At 49.1% G+C, this 25,278-nt stretch overlaps 1 protein-coding gene across 3 annotated transcripts in view; it reads right to left on the minus strand.

Moving 5' to 3' along the window:
* Positions 1–25,278, minus strand: part of ndst1b (N-deacetylase/N-sulfotransferase (heparan glucosaminyl) 1b) — a 320,572-nt gene that overhangs the window by 283,196 nt on the left and 12,098 nt on the right. The window contains exon 1 of one of the 3 annotated variants that reach the window (XM_072512713.1): positions 3,036–3,054. The exons of the other annotated variants lie outside the window; for them this stretch is intronic. The gene's annotated coding sequence lies outside the window, so the exon portion shown is untranslated. Of the gene's footprint in view, positions 1–3,035; positions 3,055–25,278 lie in introns of those variants that run through there. 3 annotated transcript variants of the gene reach the window in all.

Here is a 25,278-nt window from a genome sequence, read left to right on the forward strand (position 1 = left end):
GCATAACTATAAGATTCAGAGTGGGAGATATAGGAGGGATGTCTGAGGTAGGTTCTTTACTCATAGAGTGGTTAGGGTGTGGAATGGACTGCCTGCTGTGATAGTGGAGTCGGACACTTTAGGAACTTTCAAGCGGTTATTGGATAGGTACATGGAGCACACCAGAATGACAGGGAGTGGGATAGCTTGATCTTGGTTTCGGACAATGCTCAGCACAACATCGAGGGCCGAAGGGCCTGTTCTGTGCTGTACTGTTCTATGTTCTATGTTCTAGATCCCTCCCTCACTCGTCTGAACTCCAGCGAATACAATCCTAACCGATGCAATCTCTCCTCATACGTCTCTCATATGAGAGACCCCCTGACTGGAAACTAACAGAAAGCACTTAACTGTCTTTGAGGTAGTCCAGGATGGTGGGGACTCACTGGGGTTTGGGTCTGTCTTCAGAACCATTCCAGAGGCAGACACAAAGGCAGCCTGGTTAAAAAGCCCATCTCTGGCCTTTGAGACAACAACCAAGTTTTGGAGGTGAATGTGAGGCCCCCTAACCCTTACACTCTGCATCCTCTTCACAATCCCTTCTCACTCCATACCCCCTCAATACCCTCTCACTCTCACAATTTTCCATACCTCCCTCTTCCTCATAACTTTTCTATACCCTCCTCACCTCCCCATGCCTACTCACACAGTATCCACCATGTACAAAACTCACAAGGCCTATATTGACATTGGGGAATCTTTGAGATTATCATTGTCAAAATAAATAAACCGTCATTCAAAATCCAGCTGAAGAAATGTAATACTATTACGAGCCAATAAAACTGTCAAAATAACTAAACACACTGTCCTCTTGACACCTGTGCCAACATTGTCTGCTAACCTGAATTATTTCGTGGGTTTGGAACTCAGCCAAGTATTCGTGATAATATTCCATTCCACAACTGTGTCAATGACACCTCCAGAGCAGAATACGGTAAAGACCTTGACGTCAACCAGAATCTCAGCCACCTCTCCAAACTTCGAAACAGTGAAGCAGATGTCTGAGCTGAATGTCAATGAAAACATGAAACAGGATAATTGACATAGGCCTGGATTTTCTGGCCCCGCCCAACATGGGACTGGAAATTCTTGTTCAAAGTCAGTGGACCTTTGGCTGGTCTGTCAAATTTTCAGTCCTGCCGACGATAATTCTCGTTCCTGGTGGGACGGTAAAACCCGGCCAAAGTCAAATCTGAATTTCAAAATTGTGCAGTGCAGAGGACCACTTTATCCTTTAGATAATGTACTCTCATGCATCTGAAAACCTTTTTCGTTTTCACAATGCTATTTAATTTAATAGTTACTGACCTTTAGAAAACAAAGCCATGCCATTAGTTGCTGTATTACAAATATGCATTTATCGTACAACATTTCATTATGACTTGTGAAGTTGGCAAAACCTTTTGAACCGACCTGTCATACAGCTCCTGACTCCAAACCCAGGCTCCCCCTTGGTTCGTGACAGCTCGGAGCTGGGGCGAACCAAGTTGCCTTCAAAAACCGGCCCGCTTCCATGCAAATTGTGAGGGGTCTAAAATGCTCACCTATGGACTGGAGCCAGCAGTGCCAGGAAATCTCTCTTGTTTCTGCTTTCCAACGTCGGTGCACCTGCTCGAGGCGCGTTTCTTGCACCATCACCATTCCCATAGGTCCTGGAAGACTAACTCCTCCGTTATCCAATCTCTCTTGTCTTCCACCCATCACAGACCTTCCTTCCATCTTTATCCCACCCACCCCTCATTCAAAACCCACTACAGGAGTCTTCACTTAAAGCAGTGGTTACATTCCTGGCGATCACCATTTTAAGTGAGACCCTTTCAAGTGAAGCACCGTTTCCCATAGGAACCGATGTTGAAGCCAGAGTTAGGTTCCTGGGGACAAATTTGCCAGGAAAAATCAATGTAAAAATTGAAACCCTGCACATACAGTCTGGAATACAGCACAGTAAGTGACTAAAATTGCTGCCTTGCCTGCAGACCTCATTCTTGCAGTCATGTCTTTAAAACACCAGGCCTACAACAGGTGGCACTGCCAGGGATTGGGCCTGAGGGGGAACCTTACCAGGTGGAGGGTGGGGGGGGGGGGGGGGTGAGAGGGTGTTCCGGGGGCCTCCCCAAGGTTGTAGGATAAAGGGGGGATCATAAAGGGCGGGGGGGGGGGGTGGGGGTGAGTCTGAAAGGGGGGGGGGAGAGTGAGGTTGGAACAGCCGGACAAAATGTCGCCCCGATCTGCGTGGAGCTTTTCTGCTGCGCTTGTCGGCGCACGTAGCCCCCATAACTGAGTGGCTAGCTCGGCACTGCAGCCACCGAGAAACACCCCACCAAATTCGCCCATGACGGACATAGTTTGTTAAACCATGTTCTTTTTATTCTCATTCAGCATCTTCCATACACTATTGGTGATTTACATAATTCTGCCGCTCTGAGGGTGAGAGGGAGGAAGAGAGAGGGAATGCAAAAGGGACAGGAGAGGAGGGGGACCCTAAAAATACAGATCTGCTGAAGGTGCTATGATTTTTGGTTGTTCAATCTCAGCAGTAGTTTTGTAAATTTGCTCTGCCGCTGTGTGTTCAGCTCCCTGCTGCTCTTCTGCAATTTCACAGCTCCCCATTGCAATTGAAATGCACAGTGTACCAATCGTACCTACTTTTAACATCACTGACAAAAACCACCGCTGTTTTGTCATCGGTGCCTTAGCAGGTGTCAATATCTTACGGAGATACTAGCTGTCAAATTAAGCTGCATTCAGATAGGTTCAGATCAAGTCGTAAGGCATTCAGTCAAACATTAAGAAAAAAGATTCTGGTGCCCAAACACATTTTGCAATGGAGTTACAAATTAGAAAGAAGACTACGATACTACATTCGTTGAATCACTGTCTGCATTCACAAGCACCCCAATGCATGGTTTATTCCACACGTTCTATTGAATTTGCAAAATATTTTAATGATCTAGAAATCCAGGTGACCTTTAGAGAAGGCAATCTGCCTTCCTTACCCGGTCTGGCCTACATGCGACTCCAGACCCACAGCAATGTGGCTGACTCCTCACTGCCCTCTGGAATAGCCCTGCCAGCCTCCCTGTTCAAGGGCGATTTGGGGTGGGCAACAAATGCTGGTCAGGTTAGCGACACCCACATCCCTTGAAAAGGTAGAGAAAAAATGGGCAAAAGAAGGTTTTTGCTTCTGTCGCGCCTTTCACAACCACAGGGCTCCTCAAAATTCTTCACACCCAATTACTTATTTTAGGAGTGGACCCACTGTCCTAATGAAAGGGACGGGGCAGTTTGACGGACAGCAATGTGCAAATAGTCAGGTAATCGGTTATATTGGCTGAGGTGGCAATATTGGCCAGGGCATTGGGAAACTCCCCTCTGCTCCTCCTTGGAAAATAGGCGGCCACGGGATCCTAAACCTGTTGGGGCAGACAGGGCCTTGTTTTGACGTTTCATCTGGAAGACAGATCCTCCACCATTCCTGTGTCAACCTGGATCTTGTAAATCGACAATAACTCTGCTCAGCTAACTCCTTTCGCTTTGGAGTCTTAATCTACCACACAAGATCCCTGGAGGTAACAGATCAGTAAGATGGTTAAGAAGGCATTTGGAATCTTTCATTTATCAGCCAAGATATAGAATAAAACATATTTTTGGGTTGTGGGGGTGAGACCCACACACACACGGGGAGAATGTGCAAACTCCACACGGACAGTAACCCGGGGCCAGGATCGAACCCGGGCCCTCAGCGGCGTGAGGCAGCAGTGCTAACCACTGCACCACTGTGTCGCCCAAGAGTAGAGGAGTTAATAGAACATAGAACATACAGTGCAGAAGGAGGCCATTCGGCCCATCGAGTCTGCACAGACCCACTTAAGCCCTCACTTCCACCCTATCCCCGTAACCCAATAACCCCCCGAACCTTTTTTTTTGGTCACTAAGGGCAATTTATCATGGCCAATCCACCTAACCTGCACGTCTTTGGACTGTGGGAGGAAACCGGAGCACCCGGAGGAAACCCACGCAGACACAGGTAGAACGTGCAGACTCCGCACAGGCAGTGACTCAGCGGGGAATCGAACCTGGGACCCTGGCGCTTGTGCCACCGTGCTGCCCTCAAGAGTTGTACTGGAACTATATTAAACACCAGTCCAGCCACAACCTCAGCACTGTGTGCAGCTCGAGCCAACTCATTTAAGAAAGGATGTGATTGGAGAGGGTACAAGAGGAAATTCACCAGGATGTTACAGCAACGAGGAAAGATTGGATAGGCTGAGGTTGTTCTCCGTGGAACAGAGGAGGCTGAGGGCAGATTTGGTTGAGATCATAGAATCCCCACAGTGCAGAATGAGGCCATTCACCCCTCGAGTCTGTACCGACCCTCTGAAAGAGCACTCCACCCAAGCCCACTTCCCCGTCCAATCCCAATAACCCCATAACCTAACCCCTTAACCTATCTTTGGACACTAAGGGGAAATTTATCATGACCAATCCACCTAACCTGCACATCTTTGGACTGTGGGAGGAAACCAGAGCACCTGGAGGAAACCCACGCAGACACGGGGAGAACATGCAGACTCCACACAGTCACCCGAGATCGGAATTGAACCCGGGTCCCTTGGGGCAGCAGTGCTAACCAACGTGCCGCCGTGCTGCCCATAGATGTCACTGTACAAGGTTGTGCGGAGACTCCTAAACGAACCTCTTATGGACTGCTGGACTTGTGGACTGATCTGATCTCTTCGCACATCTTCTCTACTGAGGGGTACTACACTCCTGTATGCTTCACCCGATGACTATGTCTATGTATTTACATTTGTGCATTTTATGTCTGCCCTATTATATATTTTCCTTTCTTGCACAGAATGATCTGCTTGAGCTGCACGCAGAACAATACTTTTCACTGTACCTCGGTACACGTGACAATAAACCAAACTAAAGGGGCCTGGATAGAGTGGGTGGGAAAGACCTACTTCTCTTAGCAGAGACTCAGTGATGAGGTGGCATAGAGTTAAAGCGATTGGTTTGAGGATTAGAGGGGAGATGAGGGAATGTAGTTTCAACCAGAGGGTTTTGGGGGTCTGGAAGACACCGCCTGAAAGGGTAGACACCCTCAACGCATCAAAAAGGGCTCTGGAGGGACTGGTTTAGCACAGGGCTAAATAGCTGGCTTTGAAAGCAGACCAAGGCAGGCCAGCAACACGGTTCAATTCCCATACCAGCCTCCCCGAACAGGCGGCGGAATGTGGCGACTAGGGGCTTTTCACAGTAACTTCATTTGAAGCCTACTTGTGACAATAAGCGATTTTCATTTCACTTCATGTGCACCTCAACTGCCAATACCTTGTACGTTCTTCTCCAGAAAGCAATCTGAGCATGGGCCAAATGCTGAAAAATGGGATTGGGCTGGAGGTGGAGGGTGGGGGAGGGGCCATTTTTCAGCGGGCACAAACATGGTTGACAGACTGGCCTCTTTCTGTGCTATAAATGTCATTACATTTTCAGAATTTTCTAAATATCTGAAAGGGGGGAATGTGGGGAGAGGGTGGGAAGAGTGGCAATACCTGCATTGGACACAGTGACCTTCCTCTGTGCTGTAACAGTACTGTGACCCCCACGGAGGATCAAATTTATCGGGTTTATGAAGCGAGGGATGAGGGCGCCAAGCGCACCTTCTCCTCTGATCTGGATAGTGTCAGGGGACTCTAAACGTCCATGTGAACCATCGCAACAAAGAGATAGGATCTCCCTCAGCGAGTGAAATTCCTGAAGGAGAAATAGTCAGCAATAGCAGACCAGCCATCCGTCATCATAAACACATTTCAAATAGAAAAAGCACAACATCAAGTGAAATACAATAAATGAATCACAGGAGCGAAACCAGATTTTAGAAACCAATTGTATCTATGAATCTGGGGGAATTGTAAGGGAAGGTATTTTGGTAAGGGGAATACATCTCTTGACTTCCCAAAACAATAGAATTAAAAGGTGTCTCCTGGCCTAAAGTTACAATATAGATACACTCCTCACGACCAGTGTTATTGATATGCTGGACATCTTAAAACAGTGTTGCAATTATGCTGACTATTAGATTATGATATTTTGGACGGAAGCTTTAAGTTTAGGATAAATGAAGGGGGTCATGTGGCGTGTCCTGGAGTCCGCCTGTAAGCCTGGATGGTTTGATTGTCAGAGGTCCAAGGAAGGCTCAGATTGCTTTCTGGAGAAGAACGTACAAGGTACTGGCAGGAAAGAGAGGAAGGAAAGTATGTTGTGAAGAGGACACAGGAGGTTGCAGGCAGGCATAGATAGGGCTGAGTGAGGAGGCACAAATCTGGCAGGTGGGATATACTGTGGGAAAACGTGAAGTTGTTCAATTCGGCACGAGGAATAAAAAGATGGAGTATCATAAAAGGTGGTTTAGCACAGTGGGCTAAATAGCTGGCTTGTAATGCAGAACAAGGCAGCAGCGCGGGTTCAATTCCCGTACCGGCCTCGCCGAACAGGCGGCGGAATGTGGCGACTAGGGGCTTTTCACAGTAACTTAATTGAAGCCTACTCGTGACAATAAGCGATTATTATTATTAAAGAGAGAATGATTCCAGAATTATGAGATGCAGAGGGTTCTCGGTGTCCTAGTGCATGAGTCACAAAATGTTAGTCTGCAGGAACAGCAAACTAATTAAGAAGGCTAATGAAATGCTAATCTTTATTCCGGGAGGAATTGAACATGAAGGATAAGATGTTATGCTTAAATTACCCTGGGGCTGGTTTAGCTCACTGGGCTAAATCGCTGGCTTTTAAAGCAGACCAAGGCAGGCCAGCAGCACGGTTCAATTCCCGTACCAGCCTCCCCGAACAGGCGCCGGAATGTGGCGACTAGGGGCTTTTCACAGTAACTTCATTGAAGCCTACTAGTGACAATAAGCGATTTTCATTTCATTTCCTTTCATACAGGGTATTGTGAAACACGAGGAGAATTTACGGCCCTCCTCGACAGCAGGATCTTCCGGTTATATTCACATGCGTGAAGTACGTGTTACATCACTGGCGAGGGCACAATCGGCAAGCGGGGTCTGGATTTTCCACCCGCGTCGCCGTTCCCTATGACAACGATCATAGAACATACAGTGCAGACGGAGGCCATTAGATCCACTTAAGCCCTCACTTCCACCCTATCCCCGTAACCCAATAACTCCTCCTAACGTTTTTTTGTACACTAAGGGCAATTTATCATGGTCAATCCACCTAATCTGTGATGTGTTGGGTACTCTGGATCTGTGGAGACTGCGTTTACCTTAGCAGTAACATAGACAGGCTACCAACACTAGTAATAGTACACTTCTATTTTATTTAACTAAGAGCTGTTAAACATACTTGCACTGTGGGTCGAAACTATGTTAGATTGTCTGAATACCAATGCCTAACCTGACCAGCCTATACTGCTGGCACATGGTGGATGTTTGTGCTACTGACTGCGGGCTCTGTCTGTCTCAGAGGCTACATCCCGAATGAGCGGAAAAACTAGTGCCCTCTGTCTTTATAGTGACCGTGCCCTAACTGGTGATTGGCTGCTGTGTTGTGTGTGTTGATTGGTCTTGCAGTGTGTCAGTCAGTGTGTGTCTCTGCACCATCATATACTGATGTGTATATTATGACAACCTGCACGTCTTTGGACTGTGGGAGGAAACCGGAGCACCCGGAGGAAACCCACGCACACACGGGGAGAACGTGCAGACTCTGCACAGCCAACGACCCAGCAGGGAATCGAACCTGGGACCCTGGCGCTGTGAAGCCACAGTGCTACCATGCAGATCGTGGACTGAAAATCGTCCCCATCATCAATACTAATTCCAGCTGTATCCGAACCACCAGCAATTGCCTTATCTTAAAAGTATGCCGGCTCCATTCAGACTTTTGCTCGGCGGCGTGGGGCTGCCCCTCAATGGGAAAGCCCAATGATCGGGCGGCGTAACGGAGAATCCCGCTGACGGGTCGAGGCTGAAAAGTGACGTGACGGGGCGGAGAATCCAGCCCTCTATTTCCTGACATTTATAGATGCAAAGCGTCCAGATTGCAATGTAAAACCCACCACTAGAATACTGCTCCTCTGCTTAAACGCACATCTGGCCTGTGTAAGTGACAAGTCAAAGATTTGTGACCAATCCAGTCCTCTGTGTCCTCGTTGCCTTGGGATTCCCGGATGCTGTTAATAATCAGACTTTCAGTTTGTGAAAGATCGGTTACTCTTCATGTTCAATTTTGCCATGCTGTTTGGTTCAAATGAAGAATCGTATTGAACAGGTTGTGTCTGTGTCGTTCCTTCAGTCTCTCGTGCAACTGTGAAATGTGTCTCCCTGGAACACTTCACATAACAAGTCACTTTCCAGCTATGTAACTGCTCGCTACTTTCAGATATTTACAGACAATACAACCACAATATTCGCTCACTAACTTTGACAAGATAATTTGCAGGACCACCTGACATGTCACCTGACTTTGCCCAACTTATTTACTGACCCCTTAACAACCTGAGTACTGGATACTAGTTACATTGCTGCGTGTTGTGATGTTATATTACTTGGGAAGCAATAGAAACCGATTGCTATATGAATGTACACCTGGGGTGTCACATTTTACTGCTGCACTGTAGCCATGTGCCGGCAGCAATGTATCAATCTACCAGTCCACCAGCCACATGGAGAGCTGTACTCAATGAAACTCCTGCATTTGAGTCTAAAGGGTGATTATTTCTAACTTATTAAAGAACTAATTGCAAAGCTGTGATACCCATGGTCAGACCCAGAACCAATTCAAGTGAACAAAACCAATGGGCGACTGGCGACACATCAGCCCCCAAAACTGAAGGGATTCAAAAAAATAAAATGCTCAGAAACAATTGGGCGGGATTCTCCGGCGCCCCCTGGCGGCGGGAGGCGGCGTGCCGTTCGTCTTTGGCGGGATTCCCTGCTCCTGCCGCTTGTTAATGGGAGTTCCCATTGATGCCTCCCTATTGTCATAATATCCACTCATGTATATAATGAGATGCAGACAGGCAGTGATTGACACATAGGATGACCAGTAAGCATACAACACAGCACAGCCAATCACCAGACAGGACACTGCCACTATAAAGCCAGAGGGCACTAGGTTTCCCGCTCTCTCGGGACCCAGCTGCTGAGACAGTCAGAATCCACGAGCTAGCAAGCACAAACACCATGCGGTAGCTAGTAAGTCTGGTCAGGCTACTACAATGTCACTAGTCAGATCAGTATAGTGTCGACCCACAGCTGAATATGTACAGCAGTTCATCTAGTTGAATAAAACAGTGTTGGATCTTCTCCTGTGTTAGACGTCTGTTTCTAACTTCCCTGCATCGAGTGCAGTCCACATCGAACCAACCTGCCTAACACATCACCTATGCCGCTGGAAAACCTGCGGGCGGGGTTACACTGCCGATAGGACCGGAGAATCCAGCCGCCAGTGAACGGCCGGAGAATTCCGGCCAATAACTCATCGGATCCACTGGGATGGGTTCTCCAAAATCTAGTGACTCCCACTGCTGGGATTAAGGCCGGAATTCTCCGCCCGGTCCCGCTGCAGTGAATGGAGTTTCGGACGAGCGCCAAATTCTCCGTTCTGGTTGGCAGCGGGCGGCTCGCAATGGAGAATCCGGGCCTAAATCTAGAACAGGGGGCGACTGTTTAAAAATAAGCGGGCGCCCATTTAAAACAGAGGTGAGGAGAATGTTGAGTCTCTGGAACTCGAATTCCTCGAAAGGCGGTGGGAGCAGGATCTTTGATTATTTCTAAGGCAAAGCTGGGTAGATTATTGACTAACAAGAGGGGTGGAGGGATCGTGGGGTTGAGGTTACAATCTGGTCAGCCGTGATCTCATTGAATGGCGGAGCAGGCTGGAGGGGTCCGGTGATCTGTTTTGAATTTGTACGCATGTGCGCACGTCCCGCGATGGATGACAGGACACTGAGAGAAACATCACCGGCATTGACCAATTAAAAGAGTGATGCTGGGGCCATGGCCCAAATATGAACCAATGGCTCTGCAGCCTCCACAGTCTTGGGACGCCTTCGAAAATCAGATCATCTCTCTTTCTCAGTGTCCCGGGACCTGGCAGGCATGTCCTGCCAATTGGAGAGGGGGTGCACCCTCCAACGGCCGTCTCCGGGCCGCGTGGGTGGCCTTTGCCACTGGGAGGTACCTCCGTTGGCCATGAAGTGGCCAATAACGAAGGACCTGCCCCCTGGAAAGCCACTGGGAGGCTGCCGCAATACACCTGGCTGCCCCTCCACGTGGCTCTCCCAGTTCAGACCGGGTAATAGAGGGCCATGAGTCTGTGAAATTGTCTTTTCAACGAGCACTGGGGCTTGGCTCACTGAATATACTCAGGGCTGAGTGATCAGAGTTTGGATCAGCAAGGGAGTCCAGGTTTACCATACGACCATAAGACATAGGAGCAGAATTAGGCCACTCGGCCCATCGAGTCTGCTCCGCCATTCAATCATGGCTGATATTTTTCTCATCTCCATTCTCCTGCCTTCTCCCCATAACCCCTGAACCCTTATTAATCAACAACCTATCTATCTCTGTCTTAAAGACACTCAGTGATTTGTCCTCCACAGCCTTCTGCGGCAAGGAGTTCCACAGATTCACCACCCTCTGGCTGAAGGAATTCCTCCTCATCTCAGTTTTAAAGGATCGTCCTTTCAGTCTGAGATTGTGCCCTTGGTTCTAGTTTTTCCTACAAGTGGAAACATCCTCTCCACGTCCACTCTATCCAGCACAGTATCCTGTAAGTTTCAGTAAGATCCCCCTCATCCTTCTAAACTCCAACGAGTGCAGACCCAGAGTCCTCAACCGTTCCTCATATGACAAGGTCTTCATTCCAGGGATCATTCTTGTGAACCTCCTCTGGATCCTTTCCAAGGCCAGCACATCCTTCCTTAGATACGGGGCCCAAAACTGCTCACAATACTCCAAATGGGATCTGACCAGAGTCTTATGCAGCTTCAGAAGTACATCCCTGGTCTTGTATTCTAGCCCTCTTGACATGAATGCTAACATTGCATTTGCCTTCTTAACTGCCGACTGAACCTACACGTTAACCTTAAGAGAATCTTGAACAAGGACTCCCAAGACCCTTTGTGCTTCTGATTTCCTAAGTATTTCCCCATTTCCGGAGGTCAGGCAGGAAAATTGATTGTGTTGTGTTCTCCGATGTAACTGTTGTAATGATGTACACAGAACATTGAGTTGTTTAACTATAAAGATGATTCATTAACAAACACATGGAAAGGTAACTTACATACTATAATGCAGACGGTGGCTACTAAATTAATTCAGTGAATTTTCCTGTAGCTACTCTAAGTGAGACTATCCTCTTGTATGACTTACTACCAACTGGCAGGTGTCTTGAGTCATGTGATAGATCTCTATCGCCACCAGGTGGTTGGAGGTCGCATTGCTAACTATATACAGAACTTTGCACAGGCATATCATCACAGAATGGGGGCCACCGTCGGATCAGCCATGATCATATTGAATGCCACAGGAGGGCCGAGAGGCCGAATGGCCTACTACTGCTCCTAATTCTTACACAGCAGGTGCCCATCCTAATACCAGTAAATGGTGGTAGGGGCAGGAATTTGCCGTTAATTGATCATTTAATTGCTTTAATTGGCCACCCCTTTCCAGTTGGCGGGCGGACATACCACTACCATTCCCACCATTGACAATATCTTGGTGGCAAGGGGCGGCACAGTGATGCAGTGGTTAGCACTGCTGCGTCACGGCGGCGAGGTCCCAGGTTCGATCCCGGCCCCGGGTCACTGTCCATGTGGAGTTTGCATATTTTCCCTGTGTCCGTGTTGGTCTCACCCCCAAAACACCCAAAGATGTGCAGGCTAGGTGGATTGGCCATGCTAAATTTCCCCTTAATTTGGAAAAAATAATTGGGTGCTCTAATTCTATACCTAAAAAAAATCTTGGGGTCAGTGGGAAGATGTGGGACTTCCCTTCCAACGCCTTCCATAGAATCACTACAGTGCTAAAGGAGCCCATTCGGTCCAATGAGTCTGCACCGACCTTCCAAAAGAGCAGCATACCTAGGCCCAAACCCCGCCCTATCCCCATAACCCCACCTAAACCTGCACATCTTTGGACACTAAGGGGCAGTTTTAGCTTGGCCAATCCACCTAACATGCTCTCCTTCTGCAGCTATTTTGCGAGCCCCACTCCCACCCCCTCCTATTCAGCCCATTGCTTTGAATCCACGTTTTCTCTCCGCGGCTCCCAATACTCACCACCTGTGGCATGTAGTCAGTGCGAGAAACCAAATAGGAAAGCTGAATCGGAGGTTCAAGGTAAACTCTGAAAACATCCTCACTTACAAAGGCCAGAATAGTCTTTGGGTAATTTACAAACTGCTCTTTAAATACATCAGATTCTGTCACAAAGCTTAATCACCAATAAAGAACAAATAAGCCATCAGCACAGGCCTATTATTACGACTCTTTCTTTTTAAAACGTTGTATAAAATATTTGGACAGATAAAAATTGAAAAAAAAATGGCGTACCCTGTATTATTTCTTCTATCAAACTGAGAGCCATTGGTTTTAATTTGTAATCAATTTGTTTGTAATTTATCGGATAATGCTTCACAAACTGTAACTAGCTCGTCTGAGATTTATCAACTCACATATACTCTGATAATATTTAAAGACTTGCAATAAATTCCCTGCATAAAAATTGATTGTCCTTTGATGTTGAACCATACAGAAGGGAGCAAGGGACCAAACCTAGCCTGCGCTGGGTTACATTTCTCAGTCAGGTCCCCAAAACGGTTTGCCTCATCATATAGACAGGGAGACAATCAGCCAGGGTCCTCAGTGCTGGTCACAGCACCATAAACCCCTCCCTATGGAAAATGTACAGGCACTACCCCCGCAGTCCAACAGCTCATCAACATTACAGCACGGAAGCAGTCCATTCGGCCCATCGGGTCCATGCCGGTTCTCTGTAGAGGAAACCAGTCAGACCAGTCCCGCGTAACACTGAAAGTTTATGAGTGCGGCGCGGCGTGCAGTGGGTTAGCCCTGTTGCCTCACGGCGCCGTGGACCCCGGTTCGATCCCGGCCCCGGGTCACTGCCCGTGTGGAGTTTGCACATTCTCCCCGTGCCTGCGTGAGTTTCAACCCCACAACCCAAAAAGAAGTGCAGGGCAGGTTTATTGGCCAGGCCCCTTAATTGGGAAAAAGAATAATTGGATACTCTAAACTTTAAAAGAAAATACACAGAAGATTTATTTGCCTCAAGTGTCCTTTCAAAAGCATTCTTCACCTCTGCTTCCACCAACCTGCTGGGGAGTGAATCTCAGGTGCCTGAGAACAGTCTTCCTCACCTCTTGCCCAAAATGTTCAACGCTTGTCCCCTAATAATTGCACCACCAGCTGACGGGGACAGTTTTATTCTTGTCTCCCTCATCCAAACCTCGTCATATTATTTCAGAGGAGGGTGTGGGATATGAGGGGGCTGGCACACTATTGGAACTGTGGTGCCGCGTGAATTAGTGACCTGATGACCAGAGGAGGAAATGATTGGGGAGATAATCGCCAATGGAGAGCCGTCTCCGCAACCGGAAAACGCGCTGCGGAGGAGCCGGGAAAATCCCGCCTTGGGTTTCCCTGAATAGCGCCACCCCTCTGGTCTCGTAAGCGGGATGAGCTCAAGAGAGGGCTCGAGGGGACGGAGGAGAGAAACTAGAGAAAGGATCGGGTTCAAGGCTGGATAGGTGGAAAGAGTGAAGGCCATTTGGTCAGGTAGGCTGGTGAAAAGGTGGTAGCTGATTGGATGGCCTTGTTCCTAGTGTCAAAGGAGCCCTTGCTCTTATCATTGGAGGTGAGGGGAGAGGGTAAAGAAGTCCATCTGCAGTCGAGAAAATAAGTTGGTGGTCATCTCTGCACTTCAGGAATCACGATCCTGGAATAGTGAGCAATGGTAGCAGACGGGCCAATAGTGTGCCAAGCGGCCCGGTCGGATTTGGCAGCCACACACTTTCAATCTTTACCTCACGTAGAGCATTAGAAGGAGCAGAATAAGATCGGGAGGAAGCAGAGGAATAATGGGCTAAATGTATTTGAATATAAAAATCAAAGAAGTTCAGAACAGACGAGGCTATTGTGGTAAAGAACATTTCCCTTTTGTTCTCAGTAATGGGCTTTTGACGGAGAAAGTGGAATTTAATTCCTAAAAGTAATCTGAAGGCTCGAAGTCCATGGCTCGCGTTCTGCAAACTTTGACATCATTTAATAATCAGACGGGAAGATTTAAAGTATAATTGTGGCACTTGTGGTCATTGCCAATATTGAAAAAGCTTATATTCATTGGGATCATTCACCCAAAAGTCATTAAAAATTATACCAAATCTCATTAACTATAGACCATTTAACAAAATCATCAATGTCTTCTATCTCATTACAGCAAAAACACAAGGGACAATTCAAATGGAATGCATTATTGTAAAACTCATTGGACAGATAATATCTCTATAATTTTAAAGTAACTCTCCCATTTTATTCGAGGCAGGAAAACTAAAACGAGGAATTTCATTTTAAAAAGTTCCATTTGTCACTTAAAGTGAGTCCGTCAAACTTCACAGTTGACAGGGGAACGAGTGAGTACATTTCAAATAAATCTGCTCAATTTGATGTTGAAGACTGACAGATAAGAGTGTGTGACTCACCAATCTTGTAACTGTAGCATAAACTCACATTAATTAAAAGTTTTTGGAACTGTATCAAAGTTGCTACACCTGCCCCCTCCTGGCTACCAAGGGAGCCCCGACCCCTGAGATTGCAATAAGATAAAACCAAATTTAAAATGCCGCAGAAATTACAAAAAAATTCTATTCAGGCTTTTTGACAAAGGCGCGACTTGGCAAAACTATTTCTAAAATTGTTAGTGTTTCTGATCACCAATATCAGACGGATATCGGTAGGAATGCTATATTGCTTTCAGGTTCATAGAAACCCTTGCAGTGCAGATGGCCATTCGGCCCATCCATCTGCACCGACCCTCCAAAAGACCCTCCGAAAGGGCCAAGGCAGTCAGCATATTGAAGAGCCGCGCCTACCTGGCGGCCGCGGACCAGAGGACCTTTGACGAGTTCATGGAACTTGTCGCGAATCACTACGACCCAAAGCCATTGGTAAATATGTGGGGGTCCCGTTTCAATATGGCCGCACAAACCCCGGGGGAATCGGTTACGGAATTTATGACACGCCTTCACAAGTTAGCCGAACATTGTGACTTCGGCCCATCCCTCCTGAGATGTTGAGAGATCGGTTGGTGTGTGGCATTAATGGTACGGCAACTCAAAGGAGCTGTTAGCGGAGCCGGCCATGGACCTGAAAAGGGCCACAGAGCTGTCACTCTCCCGCGGGAATGCGGAAAAGAGGATCCAGGAGCTCCGGGGTTCCGTGGATTATGACGTTCACAGCATTGGCCGGCCCGGGTTCCGAAGGGTGACTCCCCCTAAGGATAGGCTTCATATAACCCAGTCAGCACCAAAACCACGTCATGGGTAGACCCGATGGCCTGATGGGACATCTCTCCAGAGGACGATGAGGAGCACCCACAACAGGTGCTGCATTTGCGGTTACAGAAACCGTGGCGATCGAGGCTACAAAATCAACAGCGAACGTATCGCCCTGGCCGGGTGACACAAGTGCCCCAAGCCAGGGCCTTGCACATTGCCCATCCGGGGAAGAAAACCTAACGCAGTTAAACTGCACCACACCCCCAAATTGCCCCAATTAGAATGCGGCTCCAAGTCAACAGTCACCCCTTGGACATGGCAATCGACATGGGGGCTGCTGTCTCTATTATTGGACAACAAACTTTCCGTAGGTTTTGTTTGGAATTCATGCGTCCTGGCTTGAGGGATACCAAGGCCGGCTGGCAACATACATCAGGGATCCATTGACCATCATCGGTACTACGGTGACCCCGGTTACCCACAGACAACAGATAGTTAGGCGACCACTGGTTGTGATGTAAGGACTCGGACCCGGTCTCCTAGCCCGTGATTGGTTCCAAAGACTCTGTCTGGACTGGCAACAGAATTTCCGGATGGGTACTGACGGAGTAAGTATGAAATCCTCGGAAAATATCCAGAGGTTTTCCAGGAAGGCCTGGGAAAAATAAAGTGGATAAAGCAAAAATATATGTTGACCTGCAGGTTCGACCCAAATATTTTGGGGTCCGACCGGTCTCATACTGAAGAATTGAGCCGATGAGAGAGGTTGGGTATCATACGCCTGGTCCAGTTTGCAGCGTGGGCAGTGCCAGTGGTCCCTGTGCTCAAACCAGACAAGTCCGTCTGCCTGTGTGATGATTATAAGATGACAGTAAACAGGGTCTTCCGCTTGGACCGGTACCCCACACCACACGTAGATCTGAATGTTGAGTTGGCTGGGGGTGGGGGGGGTCACTTGTTCACAAAAGCTTGACATGAGCAATGCGGACCTCCTGTTGGAGTTAGACGTGGCGTCACGAAAATATGTCACCATCAACACCCACGGAGGGGTGCACGAGTACACCCCCCCTTCGTGGTGTCGTCAATGAGTGCGATTTTCCAGTCAGCAATTGAAAACATCCTCCGAGGGCTTCCCAGGGTGGCTGTCTATCTGGACAATGCACTCATTACAGCAGCCACCGAGAAGGAACCCTGGGAAACTTGGAAGAGGTCCTCCGATGGTTCTCCGATGTGGGTGTCCGAATGAAGAGGGGTAAGTGCGTCTTCCAGGCGAAAGAGGTCACATACCTTGGGTACTGCGTCGATAAGGACGGGTTGCATCAGATGGAGGAGAATGTCCGGGTCATCAAGAGAGCCCCAACACCCGAGAATGCGACGGAGCTGAGATCGGGGCTCGGTAATTATTCTGGGAAGTTCATCAAACGGCCGATAGCTTAAGCTGCCAGAATCCTGGCCAAACCGGAGTGGCTCGATGTGCAATTTGAGGAGGAAAGTCTGGCTGTGCTATTCTCAGGAAAGAAATTTCACCAGTATGTCTATGGGCGTCATTTTGGCCCACAAGCCTTTACTTGGCCTTTTTTAAGGAAACAAGATGATATCAACTGTTGAACATTGTCCAGGAGCACAGATCGTGCATGTGGACGGCCCTCAGCCTGTAAGCCCTCTGTCCCCGCCAATGGCAGACTCAGTCGTATTGATGTTGAATTTTATGGACACCCTCACCATGACAGCCACACAAATCCGCCTCGGGACCAAAGGGGCTGTACATTGGCGGAATTGCACCACGTCAGTCTGGGTGGCGGACCCAGAGGAGTTGTGGGCCCATCTGACAAAACAGCAGGAACTCAGTGTGGAGGACAGCACGGTAGCATTGTGGATAGTACAATTGCTTCACAGCTCCAGGGTCCCAGGTTCGATTCCGGCTTGGGTCACTGTCTGTGCGGAGTCTGCACATCCTCCCCGTGTGTGCGTGGGTTTCCTCTGGGTGCTCCAGTTTCCTCCCACAGTCCAAAGATGTGCAGGTTAGGTGGATTGGCCATGCTAAATTGCCCTTAGTGTCCAAAATTGCCCTTAGTGTTGGGTGGGGTTACTGGGTTATGGGGATAGGGTGGAGGTGTGCACCTTGGGTCGGGTGTTCTTTCCAAGAGCCGGTGCAGACCTGATGGGCCGAATGGCCTCCTTCTGCACTGTAAATTCTATGAAATCTATGACAGCATCCTCCTGTGGGGAACCCGCGTGATCATCCTGCGGCCAGTTCAGCGCACGACCTTGCAAGATTTGCATAGCGGATATGCGGAGGTGCTCACAAGGAGTTATGTGTGGTGGCCAGGGCTCGATGGTGAAGGGAACGGCGGATCAATGTGCGGCTTACAAGTATCATAGAATAGAATTTACAGTGCAGAAGGAGGCCATTTGGCCCATCGAGTCTGCACCGGCTCCTGGAAAGAGCATCCCACCCAAGGTCAACACCTACAGCCCGTCCCCACAACCCAGCAACTCCACCCAACACTAAGGGCAACCCTTAGCCAGAGGCTCCCTCCCTCAGCCTCCCTCAGCCTCCCTTCACCCATGGGAGTGGCCGGGATCACCCCTGTGTGTGCTTGCATGCCGACCTCACCAGTCCCTTTATGGGATCAATGTTTCTGTTCCTTATAGGCGCCACTTCTACTACCTCGCAAACCACCATTGAGAAGTTGCACCAATCCTCCAGCACCCATGGAATCTCAGAGGTGCCTGTCACAGGAAATGGTAGCCCCTTTACTAGCAAGGAATTCCAGGCATTTATACGCACCAATGGGGCGAAAATGCCACCCATCCTCAAACGGTCTGGCTGCTCGGGCAGCCCAGGTGTTTAAACTAGGCATGAAGAAACAGACTATAGGGTCCATCAAAACAAAACTGGCACGATCTTTGTTCAATTACTGAATGACGCCACGCTTCACAACCGGGGTAGTCCCGGCAGAATTACTGAGTGGTCGACGCCTGTGGACTCGCCTGAGTTTAATGATCACGAGCCTTGGCTGGGAGGTGGAAATTAAGCAGGACTTCCAGAAGAGGTATCCCCATCACCAAATGAGCGACAGAGGTTTTCATCGTGGGCAGCACGGTAGCATTGTGGATAGCACAATTGCTTCACAGCTCCAGGGTCCCAGTTCGATTCCCGGCTTGAGTCACTGTCTGTGCGGAGTCTGCACGTTCTCCCCGTGTGTGCGTGGGTTTCCTCCGGGTGCTCCGGTTTCCTCCCACAGTCCAAAGATGTGCAGGTTAGGTGGATTGGTCATGCTAAATTGCCCTTAGTATCCAAAATTGCCCGTAGTGTTGGGTGGGGTTACTGGGTTATGGGGATAGGGTGGAGGTGTGGGCTTGGGTATGGTGCTCTTTCCAAGAGCCGGTGCAGACTCGATGGGCCGAATGGCCTCTTTCTGCACTGTAAATTCTATGAAGTCCAGTAAAATGCGATGAAGAAAGCAGCAGAATTAAGCAGGAATCTTCCAGCAGTTCAGTGATGATGGGTTGTCTTCTGCAATTTTAATCCAAATTGATTTTTTAACCTTGAATCAAAAATTGCCCATTTTCCCTGAAGGCTTTTTGATTTGACACCTTCCAGTACTTTACACGAAAAATGAGGTGTGCAAATTAAATAACTTGATCTGCAGAGATCTGCAGTTCCCCTCTTACTTCCGAATCGAAAACCTGTCTTGCTGATCTCATCAGCCACATTTGAGAAATTAATTCGCCCCTTTTCACATTCCCGAGGTGTCTCCGGGCTCTCTGCGGACAACTCTTCGTTTTTGCAGTCTAGTTGCAGGTACACGCAACAAGCAACAGCACAAAGCAGAACTAGTTAATTAATATTGATCAAAGTCACAGCAATTGACTAACTGCTCGAGTATCTCTTGACTGTCAATGTTATTTTGGTGATTTCTAAGCGCTCGCCAAATTTTCATTTCATTTTCATTTTTCATTTCAGATTTTGGGGGGGGCGAGAGTCACTGCCCGTAACTCAAGGCAGCATGGGGTGGTCTCAGGGGTCCCGCGCAAAATGGGGATTAAGGGGAAATCTCTTCACAGGTTGGGGCCTGATGGAGCCGACAAGGCCAGCCGGGCCACAGAGACAGATGCGCCATCTTTAAAGAGTGCCCCCCCCCCCCCACGGACATGGAGGACCTCCCCACAAGAATCAGGGCACATCCCACCCCCTCCATTATTCAGGCACCGGCCGCTCCCCCCTCACAGGCAACAGGGCACCCGGAGGCTATACCTCCCGTGTGCCCTCGGCATGGTCACCACAACTGGTTGTCATTATTGAAAACGAGTAGCGATTCGCACCAGTGTGACTTCACGTCGGCCAGGTGGGGAGATATGTCGAGGGTGGAAGTAGCGGTGTCAAACCCGCTAGTGATATTATATTTAGGGGTGGCAAGGTGGCACAGCGGTTAGCACTGCTGCCTCGTCACACCAGGGACCCGGGTTCGATTCCGGCCTCGGGTGACTGTCTGAGCGGTGTCTGCTCGCTCTCCCCGTTTCTGCGTGGGTTTCCTCCGGGTGCTCCGGTTTCCTCCCACAGTCCAAAGACGTGCAGGTTAGGTGGATTGGCCATGATAAATTGCCCCTCAGTGTCCAAAAGGTTGGGTGGGGTTAGTGGGGTTGGGTGGGGACCTGGGTAGGGTGCCCTTTTGGAGGGTCGGTGCAGACGCGATGGGCTGAATGGCCTCCTTCTGCACCGTAGGGATTCTATGATTCTACGATAATGCATGCAAATCAGGCGCCTGCCCTTCTGGCCGTGAATGTGATCACGTCATCGGGGGAGGGGGAGGAGGGATCGGAAACTGAAGTCACGTTTGGAACCTTTCATGAGAGTTAGCGGCCAGCATGACCAATAAATCGCAGCCTATGTCTACAAGAGCAGCTCAGAGGCTGGGAATTCTGCAGATAGTAACTCACCCCTTGGCTTGCCAAATCCTATCCAGCATCTACAACGCACAAGTCAGGAGTGTCATGGAATACGCTTCACTTGCCTAATCCAGGCAACTCCAACACTCAAGAAGCGCAACACCATCCAGGACAAAGCAGCCCCGTGTCTACAAGATGCACTGCAGCAACTCACCAAGATTCCTTCAACACCAGCTTCCAAACCTGTGCCCTGTACCTCCGAGAAGGACCAGAGCATCAGACACATGGGAACACGACATAGAACATACAGTGCAGAAGGAGGGCATTCGGCCCATCGAGTCTGCACCGATCCACTTAAGCCCTCACTTCCACCCTATCCCCGTAACCCAATAACCCCCCCTAACCTTTTTGGTCACTAAGGGTAATTTATCATGGCCAATCCACCTAACCTGCACGTCTTTGGACTGTGGGAGGAATCCGGAGCACCCGGAGGAAACCCACGCACACACGGGGAGAACGTGCAGACTCTGCACAGACAGTGACCCAGCGGGGAATCGAACCTGGGACCCTGGAGCTGTGAAGCCGCAGTGCTAACCACTGTGCTACCGTGTACCACCTCTGCAAGTTCCCCTCCAAGTCACTCACCATCTTGACCTGGAAATATATCCGTTCCTTCAGTGCCGCTGGGTCAAAATCCTGCATCGCCCTTCCTAACTGTGGATTTGATTGGCTGCATATTCGTCAGATTCATCATCTTACGCTGCTGGAAGGATGTTAATGGTGCAGCTCGATGACCGAAACCATCACAAGAGAGATAGATTTTCATTCAGTCTTTAATGTGGAGAGGGAGGTAGAGATGTGGAAACGTTAACAGAGACAGTTCCAGAACACTGTCACCAAAGCTGGGCCCAAGGAAGTCAGGGATGGACGGGATGCCTGACGTGGAGGAACACGGAAATCTCGGAAGGTTGTAGGGCTGGAAATGGTGAAGGTAGGAAGAGATGGGCCATGGAAGGTTTTGAAGACAAGGGTGAGCGTTTTAAATTTGAGGTGGTGCTGGACCAGGGGCGCGATTCTCCGACCCCCCCACCGGGTCGAGAATCGCCGGGGGCCGGCGTGAATCCGGCTCCCGCCGTGTCCCGAATTCTCCGCCACTGGAGATTCGGCGGGGTCGGGAATCGCGCCGCGCGGGTCGGCGGAAATCGTGCCGGTTGGCGGGCCCAGCCCCGGCGATTCTCCGGTCCACGATAGGCTGAAGTCCCGCCGCTGTCAACACACGCCAACCGGCGTGGATTGAACCACCTTTCGAACGGCGGGACAAGGCACTGTGGGCGGGCTCCGGGGTCCTGGGGGGGGCGCGGGGCGATCTGGCCCCGGGGGGTGCCCCCACGGTGGCCTGGCCCGCGATCGGGGCCCACCGATCCACGGGCGGGCCTGTGCCGTGGGGGCACTCTTTTCTTCCGCTTTCGCCATGGTCTTCACTATGGCGGAGGCGGAAGGGACCCCCTCCACTGCGCATGCGCGGGGATGCCGTGAGCGGCCGCTGATGCTCCCGCGCATGCGTCGCCCGGCGAAGTCATTTCAGCGCCAGCTGGCGGGGCGGAAATCAGTCCAGCTCGGGCCTAGCCCCTCAAGGTGAGGGCTCAGCCCCTCAAGATGCGGAGAATTCCGCACCTTTGGGGTGGCGCAGTGCCGGACTGATTCGTGCCGTTTTTGGCGCCGGTCGGCGGACATCGCGCCGATTGCGGAGAATCCTGCCCCAGATGTGGAGGCCGTTGGGCAGCTGGGAGTGGGGAATGAGGGGAGATCAAATCGAGGTATACAAGATGCTAAAAGGTACGGATAAAATAGACGTGGGGCAGGTGCTTCCTCTTGTGGGGCATTCTAAAATGAGAGGTCATAATCTTAGAATAAAAGGTAGCAAATTTAAAACAGATTTGAGGAGAAACTACTTCTCCCAAAGGGTTGTGAATCTCTGGAATTCGTTACCCCAGAGTGCGGTGCATGCTGGGACAGTGAGTCAATTTAAGGAGGAGTTAGACAGATTTTTAATTGCTAATGGGTTGAAGGGTTATGGAGAACGGGCAGGACGGTGGAGTTGAGGCCAGGATGGGATCAGCGATGACCACATTGAGGGTGTTAGCCTCGGGAGGCTAAGTTGCCGACTCCCGCTCCCAGGTCATGTGTTCTAGGGGGGAGGTGCTCTGGCTGATTTCGCAATCCAGCTGTTGGCCTGTAACATGGTAGGTAGCAGATGAGGAACATATCAGTCATGATAGAATGGCGGAGCACACTCGATGGGCTGAATGGCCTAATTCTGCTCCTATATCTTATGAACTTATGATATGAGTCAGGACACAGGCAGCAAAGTCTCTCACATACCAGTCCTTAAAGCCTCTGCTTCCTTAATCACTCCAAGCATAAAACCCAGGAACAGACCGCTACATTAGACTCCTGGTAGAGAAGATTCTTCAGATGTAACACAGAAGTTAAATTAGCATAAATAAGAAGCTGGAATTGGAATAGTGTGATGAACGGTTACTGTATCACTGTACCCTTATCATCATGTAAGGTGATGTCCCCTTTAAGACCGGGCTTGGAACCCTGGGGGCCTCCGCCTCCGGCTCCGCCCACCTGGGAGTCATAGATAATACCCTTAAGCATCCATCTCGGCACCAGGCTAGTTCTTATCTTATTAAAGCCTTCTTTACCGTTTTACTCTCTAGCGTCGTTATTGAGGGTACAACAAATAGTTTATTTCCAATCTATTTTGGCAGAAATACATAAAGTGATAATTGGAAGAAGTGCCTGGGCTTCCAGTGAATGAGGACGAAACAGGAAGAACTGAATATTAACTCAAGCTGTGAGAGCGAGACAGAATTAGGTAGTTACATTCAGACACAACTTTTAAAACATGCTTTGTGCGACAGTAAATCAACAGTACTGTACCACAAGGTAATATCTGTGCCAACATTTAAATGACTCACTAATTAACTTCTGAATTTATCAGAATTTGGGCTTGAGCTTATCCCCGTAACATGAGCTATCAGGGAAATGGGATTAAACACATGGCAAGGAATGCACGGCCATTTTGGCTCAGTGCCAATAGCATTAACAGCCATGGGGGAAAAGCAGCAATCTCCCAATAATTGAATACAATCAGAAATATTGATTAGGCTTGCACTTCCTCATCTTGATACAGGCCTTCAACTTAAGCGAGGCAGTCAAACGGTTTAAGTCAAACGGTTTAATATGCTGGTTGTCACTCTCTGTAAGTAAAGACAGCTTCACATGAGGGAAGTGACAGGGTAGCGTACACCAGCTGGTGCATGACTAACAATCCTTCCTAGTCTATATATTACTCCGGTTCATACAGTGACTGACTCCTTCCTGCCTCAGAGGTACCCGAGTGACGGTTCAGTTATAAAGGACCGCTTGTGTTCGGTGGAAAGCACCCCTGTGCGACCACCATCACAGATACAAGAAGGCCCACCATCTCATTGTGAGGACAAGCTAGCTCAACCTTTGACCCCGGCTAAACTCTGGTCCCCAGCTTCCGAACATCCTAAAAATAGAAGCATCGACAAGCTATTGGCTGTGCATTGTGACATTCACAATTCATAGATAGATTTCATAGAATTTACAGCGCAGAAGGAGGTCATTCGGCCAATTGAGTCTGCACCGGCCCTTGGAAAGAGCACCCCACTTAAGCCCCCACCGCCACCCTATCCCCGTAACCCCACCCAGTAACCCCACCGATAGACCATCAATTCACAGCGAGACCATATGAACAAGTGAACGAAAGCTTTATTACACAAAGAACTAGCCTGCCGGTGACTTCTGTAGAAATGAGTGCCACCCACTGGGCGCAGGACTATATACCGTCCTGGGGGGGGGGGGGCGGAGCCAGAGGCAGAGCCCACCGGGGTTCCAGCTCAATCCTTAAAGGTTAAAGGTTACACAGGCCCCACATCTCCTGGTGAATACATTCACCACACCCACCTAATCTTTTTGGCCGCTAAGGGCAATTTAGCCTGGCCAATCGACCTAGCCGACACGTCTTTCGGGACTTGTGGGAGGAAACCGGAGCACCCGGAGGAAACCCAAGCAGACACGGGGAGAACGTGGAGACTCCGCACAGGCAGTGATCCAAGCTGGGAATCGAACCTGGGGCCCTGGTGCTGTGAAGCAACAGTGCTAACCACTGTGCTACTGTGCCGCTGGAATTATACAGGGTATAGGGCACAGACGCAGGCCATTTGGCCCTACCAATCCATACCAGCATTTACATTCCACTTGAGCCTCCTATTACGATCCCAATGGCTGGGATACTAGACCGAAACTCCAATATTTTATTTTAATTTTGTAAGACTGTGAGGAAAGGATACTTCGCTGCAGGAGTAAGTTCACAAAGAAGTAGTGACATGGTATATTAAAACAAACTCTATTACTAACACAGTATTAAAGTTTTTAACATCACACCCACAAACCCACAAATAGCTTACAATTACCCCTTAAATAATACTATACGATACAGTGAATACAATACCCTAAATTGTTATCTTTATTTCCTCTTAAACCACAAGAAAATAAACCATCTTAGCTCTCAAGCTACCTTAAATACCAATGGCACAGAGGAATACTTGCTTAACAGAGATATTCTTTGAGAAAAAGAGACCTTTTGACACTGTTTTACTAAAAAGATCTGACTCCTGTCTGAACCTCTGGCTGTATGTCTTCAAAAGCTGTTTCAACTGGCTTGTTTCAGCTTTCCCCTTGCCCTCAGACAAGTCTGCACCA

The sequence above is a fragment of the Scyliorhinus torazame genome, chromosome 7, assembly GCF_047496885.1.
Source record: "Scyliorhinus torazame isolate Kashiwa2021f chromosome 7, sScyTor2.1, whole genome shotgun sequence".
Taxonomy (NCBI): Eukaryota; Metazoa; Chordata; class Chondrichthyes; order Carcharhiniformes; family Scyliorhinidae; genus Scyliorhinus; species Scyliorhinus torazame.